We start from the raw sequence: 8,511 nt of genomic DNA, 5'->3' as shown, positions 1-8,511 counted from the left end.
TTCCCAGCTAAGCATACAGTTCCTTTCTAGCTTTTTCTCTACAGCTACTTACATAAATATAACTCGGTGATAATGTATACATAGTCAAGTGTTCCCTTTTCTCATGGAATTAAAGCTTAAAGGATTGAGCCTTTTTTTTCATATGCACGGGTAATAGTAATAAAGACTAGCTAGTAGCATGCAAGGGGTGGAGATGACCCCCTGTATCTTTTAGAGGTTGATTTAATGTAACAAATACAGTATGTTTCATCTTAATGGTGGTTGAACTGACTATTAAAAGAATTTATAGATGTATAAAATTGTGATATGATGTAATAGGCTTTGAAACAATCACATAATTTCAATCTGTTAATAAAAACATTATATTCATTCTATAAAAGCAATCATTAACATCTGAAGTGTAAGAGTAAAATATTTAATTTGTAAAGCCCTAGATCCAACAGACCTATAGAATTTTTCACTTTTACAAAGGAGATTTAGAGAATTTAAAATGATTTGTCCGCAGAGGAATGTAGTATAAGAAAACAAACTTTTTTCAATATATTGAAATAAGATGAAGCAATTTGGAACATTGAGATATAAAAAATGTTCAAATTCTTTTTGAAAATTATAACATAAACATTTTTGTGATTTACTACCTCAAGAATGCTTGAAAACTTTCAATATTTAATTTTAGAAGCTTTTTTGTTTCAGTTTTGTTCTTTTATTTTGGTAGTGATACTGAGGCACTCTTTTTAACACTTAAGAAATATATTAGTATTATTTATTATTACAATAAATTCCTAAGCATTTACATATTCTTTGTGACTGATACCACAGCATACTAATTTTATACATGATTGATATAACAGAGAATTGTAGATGCCAACATTGGTTAAGGTTTTTGTTGGTTGATATATTTTCCCTTTGGATATAATTTTCTTTGATATTTAAAAGCTTTGTATAAAAAAGCATTGAGGGAGATTCTTTGGCTGTCAGTGGGGACCTGTTACAAAAGCGATTGATCTTTCCGATTGCAATGCACAGCCTTATTTGACTCAGTGTTTTTTACTATCTAGGGAGCACTGTAGCACAGAGTATCCAAGTAGACATGAAAGGTTAGCGATTTGCCTTTACAAGACATGCCCCGCTTAATCTGTTGTACTAATGCCTTTCAAGGAAACACACTGTAACACAAGAAGCTTAAAGCCACATTTTAATAATGCAACCTCATTAAAATTCTAAGGAACACTAATGTTGGGGTTATAGAGAGAGAATTGGATAATGCTTGAGGTCAATAAATTCTGAATTATTTCAAAAGATAGTTGGTATCAACAGACTTGTGTACCTGTGCTACTTTCCCACCATAGTTGAAGAATATGAAAGACTTTTTTTGTATTCAAGTCAGATAAGTATCATATTATAAGCACTCATAGATACAAAAGTAATTATCATGAGTCGCATTGACAATATCATTTGTCACCAGTGGTATTGTGCAGAACTCATTTACATTTGGCATCACAGTTAAAATAGCTTTTGTGCCAATCTTCTCTATGGTCTAAAAACATTGACCCAATGAGTCATTTTGGAAATAATCAGCATCATGCCCTGTTTATTATTTCCAATGGTATATGGCAAACTATGATTTAAAATGGTGTAGGATTTTATTATTACAGTTACCATGCAATATTAAACCTTGGCTCCTTGGAACAATGCAGACCAACTACTGCATAACATGATTGCATTTCGGAACTCCAAATAACCGTACTGAACTGTGAGAATTGCCTACAGCTTGCCTAACTCATATAGCTGAGAATGCAGCCTTGGTATTAATGCTAGGTTTCCGACTAGAGGACGCTTCTGTTGCAGGTATAAGCTATCTGTGTGTGTGTGTGTGTGCGCGCGCGCGTGTGTGTGTGTGTGTGTAAAGAGACAGAACGAAGAAGCAAAAACAAAATGAGATAGAGAAAAGAGAAAGGAGGAAAAAAATACATTTTTGGTTCCTTACCGGAAATACCTTGCTCCCCACAGAGCAATTTAGCCTTTACCAAGCACAACATTGTATTTTTCTTTCAGGAAATACTGCTGCTACACCATCAGGAACCTGAGGTGTTATAGCTATTTTCAAAGAATTGAGATGCAAGTATTTTTACCCCTTCATATTTACCCAGGTTTCTTTATGATCAAAGGCATTTCCTTATTTCTAAAATTACCTGTTGGGGTCAGGGATTCATTAAATAGACTTTATAGAGGTATTAGTTACAGTGTTGAGGTAGGACTTGGCACATAATTTGGGGCTTGACAAATGGCAGTAGTTACTATTATTCACCCTTCAGACTTCTCACTGTGTTCAAGAAAAAGTGTCATTTTATAACAACAACAACAACATAATAATAACATTCACAATCAATATTTATTTAGCTTGACACTAAAAATATGTGTGTATAAAAATGTGTATAAGTTACATATATGTGTGTGTGTATATATATATATATATATATGGGGAGAGAGAGAGAAATAGATATAGATATATAATTAACAAGACCCGCAAGGCAAGAATTGTTACAAATATCTTATTAGTAGGGGCTTCCCTGGTAAAGAATCTGCCTGCAATGCAGGAGGCCAAAGTTCAATCCCTGGGTCAAGAAGATCCCCTGGAGAAGGGAATGGGTACTCACTCCACTATTCTTGCCTGGAGAATCCCATGGACAGAGGAGCCTGACGGGCTACAGTCCATCGGGTTGCAAGGCAGAGATTATTACAAATAGTATATTAGTGAAAACTGAATATATTACTGCTAAGGAAACTGAGGCACAGAGATTAAAACCTAATAAATTATGGGAATGTTTAAAACCTAATAATTATGGGAATGTTTATTTAAATGTCAAAAAATAATTTTTACTACCATGTCCTTTAATTCATGTTCAATTAGTTTTAATGTATATTAATTTTAATTTAATCTTGTAGAGATGCTCATATCAACCTCTACCTGAAAGCCCTTTCATTTCTACTATCAATTCTGCTCACATTCGCCCCAGTGAGTTATTTCCATACACTTATCTTTCTGTAGGGGCTGACTAGCTAGTTTTACTGCCTTATGTTGTTCCAGACACTTACTCTCACACTATTAATGGATTTATCTTCCTAAAGTCACTACTTTTGGCTGACATCCTAAAACTGGCAAAGGTGAATGCAACTTGTAACTTGGATGCTTGCTGGCAGCACTGTAAGTCCAATAGGCATAGCCTTTAAAGTCTCATTTAGAAAACATAAGTCAGAGTCCCCAACTAATTCTTGTGTGTCAAAGAGAACTTCAACAACTAGGAATTTACCATGGTGTAATTTTCCTAATACACAGTAAAGCTTGTGGCATGACTGCATTCATTACATTATCAATATGACTCAAGTGACCACTTACAAAGGTCCTGAGGGCTTGAATGGATTTTTAATATAAGGACCTCAGTACTGATACTATGAGAAACTCATTGGCCCCTCAGTATTCTCATATATATTCTCAGTATATATTCTCATACTCATATATAAGTATGAGAAGGCTTATATCTCTCTTGAACACAGATTGTTTCAATGACCTATTTTTTGCATTTCCAATGTCCATTTTGTATTTTGTCTTAAAAACCTGTTTTTTTCTGTGTCATTTTCCCTCAATTGGGAATCTACTCCTTTTTTCTCCTTGAATTTAAAGTACCAATTATCAAAAATATATTACTTAATCTGAAGGTACCAATGTTTGGAAACACATTTTTAACCAATATTTGGATGAAGTGAAGGAGAATATATGCCATAGCTACTCTTGGCATATCACAAAAATTTTAATTTTAGACATCATTTTACCAAAGTTTGTCTGACGTCTTCCACCATCTGGGCATCTCACTGGCCATAACCTCTGGCTTCTCACTATAAACTTGAAATCCCCCTTTTTTTTTCTAAAAGCCGCTTAGTTCAGTTCAGTTCAGTCGCTCAGTGATGTCCAACTCTTTGGAGTCCACCCCATGAACTGCAGCATCCCAGACCTCCCTGTCCATCACCAGCTCTCTGGTTTTACTCAAACTCATGTCCACCGAATTGGTAATGCCATCCAACTATCTCACCCTCTGTTGTTCCTTCTCCTCCTGCCTTCAATCTTTCCCAGAATTATGGTCTTTTCCAATGAGTCAGTTCTTCCCATCAGGTGGCCAAAGGATTAGAGTTTCAGCTTCAGCATCAGTCCTTCCAATGAATATTCAGGACTGATTTCCTTTAGGATGGACTGGTTGGATCTCCTTGCAGTCCAAGACTCTCAAGAGTTTTCTCCAACACCACAGATCAAAACCATCAATTCTTCAGTGCTCAGTCCAACTCTCACATTCATACATGACTACTGGAAAAACCGTAGCTTTGACTAGACGGACCTTTATTGGCAAAGTAATGTCTCCGCTTTTTAATATGCTAAGTTGGTCATAACTTTTCTTTCAAGGAGTAAACATCTTTTAATTTCATAGCTGTAGTCACCATTTCCAGTGATTTTGGAGCCCCCTAAAGTAAATTCTGTCACTGTTTCCACTGTTTCCCCATCTATTTGCCATGAAGTGATGGGACCGGATGCCATGATCCTAGTTTTCTGAATGTTGAGCTTTAAGCCAACTTTTTCACTCTCCTCTTTCACTTTCAAGTGGCTCTTTAGTTCTTCTGCCATAAGGCTGGTGTCATCTGCATATCTGAGGTTATTGATATTTCTCCCAGCAATCTTGATTCCAGCTTGGCCTTCACCCAGCCCGGCATTTCTCGTGATGCACTCTGCATATAAAAGTTAAATAAGCAGGGTGACAATATACAGCCTTGACATACTCCTTTTCCTATTTGCAACCAGTCTGTTGTTCCATGTCCAGTTCTAACTGTTGCTTCCTGACCTGCACACAGGTTTCTCAAGAGGCAGGTCCAGTGGTCTGATATTTCCATATCTTTCAGAATTTTCCACAGTTTATTGTGATCCACACAGTCAAAGGTTTTGGCATAGTCAATAAAAGCAGGAATGGATGTTTTTCTGTAACTCTCTTGCTTTTTTGATGACCCAATGTATGTAGGCAATTTGATCTCTGGTTCCTCTGCTTTTTCTAAAACCAGCTTGAACATCTGGAAGTTCATGGTTCAAGTACTGTTGAAGCCTGTTTGGAGAATTTTGAGCATTACTTTACTAGTGTGCAAGATGAGTGCAATTGTGCAGTAGTTTGAGCATTCTTTGGGACTGCCTTTCTTTGGGATTGGAATGAAAACTGACTGTTTCCAGTCCTGTGGTCACTGATGAGTTTTCTAAATTTGCTGGCATATTGGGTGGCACTTTCACAGCATCATCTTTTAGGATTTGAAATAACTCAACTGGAATTCCATCACCTCCATTAGCTTTGTTCGTCTTGATGATTCCTAAGGCCCACTTGACTTTGCATTCCAGGATGTCTGACTCTAGGTGAGTGGTCATACCATAATGATTGTCTGGGTTGTGAAGATCTTTTTTGCATAGTTCTGCTGTGTATTCTTGCCACCTCTTCTCAATATCTTCTGCTTCTGTTAGGTTCATACTATTTCTGTCCTTTGCTGTACCCATCTTTGCATGAAATGTTCTCTTGGTATCTCTAATTTTCTTGAAGAGATTTCTAGTCTTTCTAATTCCATTGTATTCCTCTATTTTTTTGCATTGGTCACTGAGGAAGTCTTCCTTGTCTCTCCTTGCTATTCTTTGGAACTCTGCATTCAAATGGGTATATCTTTGCTTTTCTCCTTTGCTTTTCACTTCTCTTCTTTTCACAGCTATTTGTAAGGCCTCCTCAGACAGCCATTTTTTCTTCTTTGAATTTCTTCTTCTTGGGGATGGTCTTGATCCCTGTCTCCTGTACAGTGCCATGAACCTCCACCTGTAGATCTTCAGGCACTCTATCAGATCTAATCCCAGGAATCCAGTTTTCAATTCCACTGTATAATCATAAAGGGTTTGATTTCAGTCATCCCTGAATGGTCTAGTTGTTTCCCCCACTTTCTTCAATTTAAGTCTAAATTTGGCAATAAGAAGTTCATGATCTGAGCCAGAGTCAGCTCCCAGACTTGTTTTTGCTGATGGTATAGAGCTCCTCCATCTTTGGCTGCAAAGAATATAATCAATGTGATTTCAGTATTGACCATCTGGTGATGTCCAAGTGTATAGTATTCTCTTGTGTTGTTGGAAGAGGGTGTTTGCTATGACCAGTGCGTTCTCTTGGCAAAGCTCTATTAGACTTTTCCCTGCTTCATTCTGTACTCCAAGCCCAAATGTGCCTGTTACTCCAGGTGTTTCTTGCCTTCCTACTTCCGCATTCCAGTCCCCTATAATGAAAAGGACATCTTTTTTGGGTGTTAGTTCTAGAAGTCTTGTAGGTCTTCATAGAACAGTTCAACTTCATTTTCTTCAGCATTAGTGGTTGGGGCATAGACTTGGATTGCTGTGATATTGAATGGGTTTGCCTTGGGAACGAACAGAGATCATTCTGTCGTTTTTGAGATTGCATCCAAGTACTGCATTTCGGACTCTTTTTTTGACTATGATGGCTACTGCATTTCTTCTAAGGGATTCTTGCCCACAGTAGTAGAAACAGGCCCCTTGGAAAGCATCAAATTCTTTCTACATATTTAAACAAGCATTTTCTTCATTCAGTAGATTCAAATTGGGAACCAACAATCTGAATTTTTAACTGAGGTGTCAGAAGTTATTCCTGGCTTTAGCCTGCTCTTCGACATAACTATCAAAGCCTCCTGTTTTTCTCTCAGAAGGTTCTGTTTGGAAGATGCATTATATGATCATCCTAAGTTAACATATATTCCTGGTGATTCTGAAACAATCGGTCCTTGAGCCACACTCTGCTCTATTGAGTTACTGCTTTTCCTCCGCTAGTGAGGCGATATGTGGCTATCTTAAGAAGTGTGCATGCATGCTCAGTTGCTTCAGCCGTGTCCAACTTTTTGGGACTGTAGCCAGTCAGGCTCCTCTGTCCATGAGATTCTCCAAGCAAGAATACTGGAGTGGGTTGCCATTTCCTCCTCCAGGGGATCTTCCTAATCCAAGGATCGAATCTTCATCTCCTGCAGCTTCTGCATTGGCAGGCAAAACTTTTACCACTAAGCCACCTGGGAAGCCCCATCTTAGGAAATAGGAAATACAAATAAGGAGTTGAAAGGTTCAAAATGTTCTCTAGCTCACTACCACTTTGCTTATTTCTTTGTATTTCACTTTTTCTTATACTTCTGTAAGCTCTCATGTTTGCAAAGGGTTTTACAGATTGGAAAGTCTTTACTATTATCTAGGGTCATAAGACTGGGTGGAAATGATAACATCTAAATCTCAGGTGAAGATGCCATCTTCACTGTCTCCAGGTGTATGAAACATGGGTATCCAGAGATAATCTTCATGGCTATCAGTGGATACTTAAGTTTCAAATGATCTTTAATTATGTGTTAACAGCATAATGCAACATATGTGTTAACTCATGTATTCACAAGGAACTACCTTATATTACCACGTATCTTCTCCAATTTGTTACTTGATTGTAAAAACTGAAAATTCAAATTCAAAAGCTAAGCATAATTTGAAAGTTTCTGAGATTAATCCCTCCTCCTTCAGTGACTGCAAGGAAAAGAAATATACATATATGGGAAATGTATCATAGTCTTTATCAAACATCTGGCCATGGGTTTTTATATTAATGAATGATGTGGTTAATATACTTCCAGTATCGCCCTTTCCAGTGCCCTTTTAAGGCTGACACAGTGCCTTAAGAGGCTAACACAGGAGGGTAAAGAAAGTCTCCATAAAACCCAGAGAAGAGATTTTTAGAACTCTTCTTTGGATCCTGTCTGGAGTCACAACTGAACTGGAAGATTTTAAGTCTTAGCACTTACTAGTATGTGTATAGTTAATACCAAAGTCATTAAATTTAAACTTGACTTTCAAAAAAAAAAAAATATATATACTTCCAGTAAAGCTGTCATGGCCTACTAAAGTGATAATGAACCTTGGGGGATAATACTGATGTTGGTACAATTGTTCAGTGATGTGTGGAGTGAAGAAAATCATCATTTTAAGTGGTATTTTCATAAGTCTTTATAGCATCTGAACATTTTTATTTTAAAAAAATCTGTTCCCATTATTTATTCCAACAAATTCTGACAAACATCTCTTCTTACATAAGCTTAGATTAAAATTTTACCTGTGAAGATTGAGGAAAGCACCGATTGGAAAAATATTTCATAGTGCTTCTAAGTACGAATTCACCAGTCACAACCTCACATGCATAAGGCTGGTCCTTTTATGGAGGTGTGTAGTTATGGAACAAGTAGTTGCATAAATACTGAATACCCGGAGGGTAATGTCACAATTTACTGCCTTGCCTTTCCTCTGGAGTTCATTTCAATGCTTACGACAACACTGATTTGCTGCCTTTGCCTGGCCTGTATCTATCTTCAGCTGCTGATCTGTGGGTTAATAACACCCAGGGGAAATCTGGTCTGCTA

General features: G+C 37.1%; 1 non-coding gene across 1 annotated transcript; it reads left to right on the top strand.

Moving 5' to 3' along the window:
• Positions 1-7,745: 7,745 nt before the first annotated feature.
• On the top strand, positions 7,746-7,868 carry LOC133050273 (small nucleolar RNA SNORA26). Its single transcript, XR_009691586.1, has one exon. It is a non-coding gene; the product is annotated as a small nucleolar RNA SNORA26 (small nucleolar RNA).
• The last annotated feature ends 643 nt before the right edge of the window (positions 7,869-8,511 follow it).

Source organism: Dama dama, chromosome 31 (genome assembly GCF_033118175.1).
Source record: "Dama dama isolate Ldn47 chromosome 31, ASM3311817v1, whole genome shotgun sequence".
NCBI lineage: Eukaryota > Metazoa > Chordata > Mammalia > Artiodactyla > Cervidae > Dama > Dama dama.
This window is presented reverse-complemented; position numbering and strand designations above follow the sequence as displayed.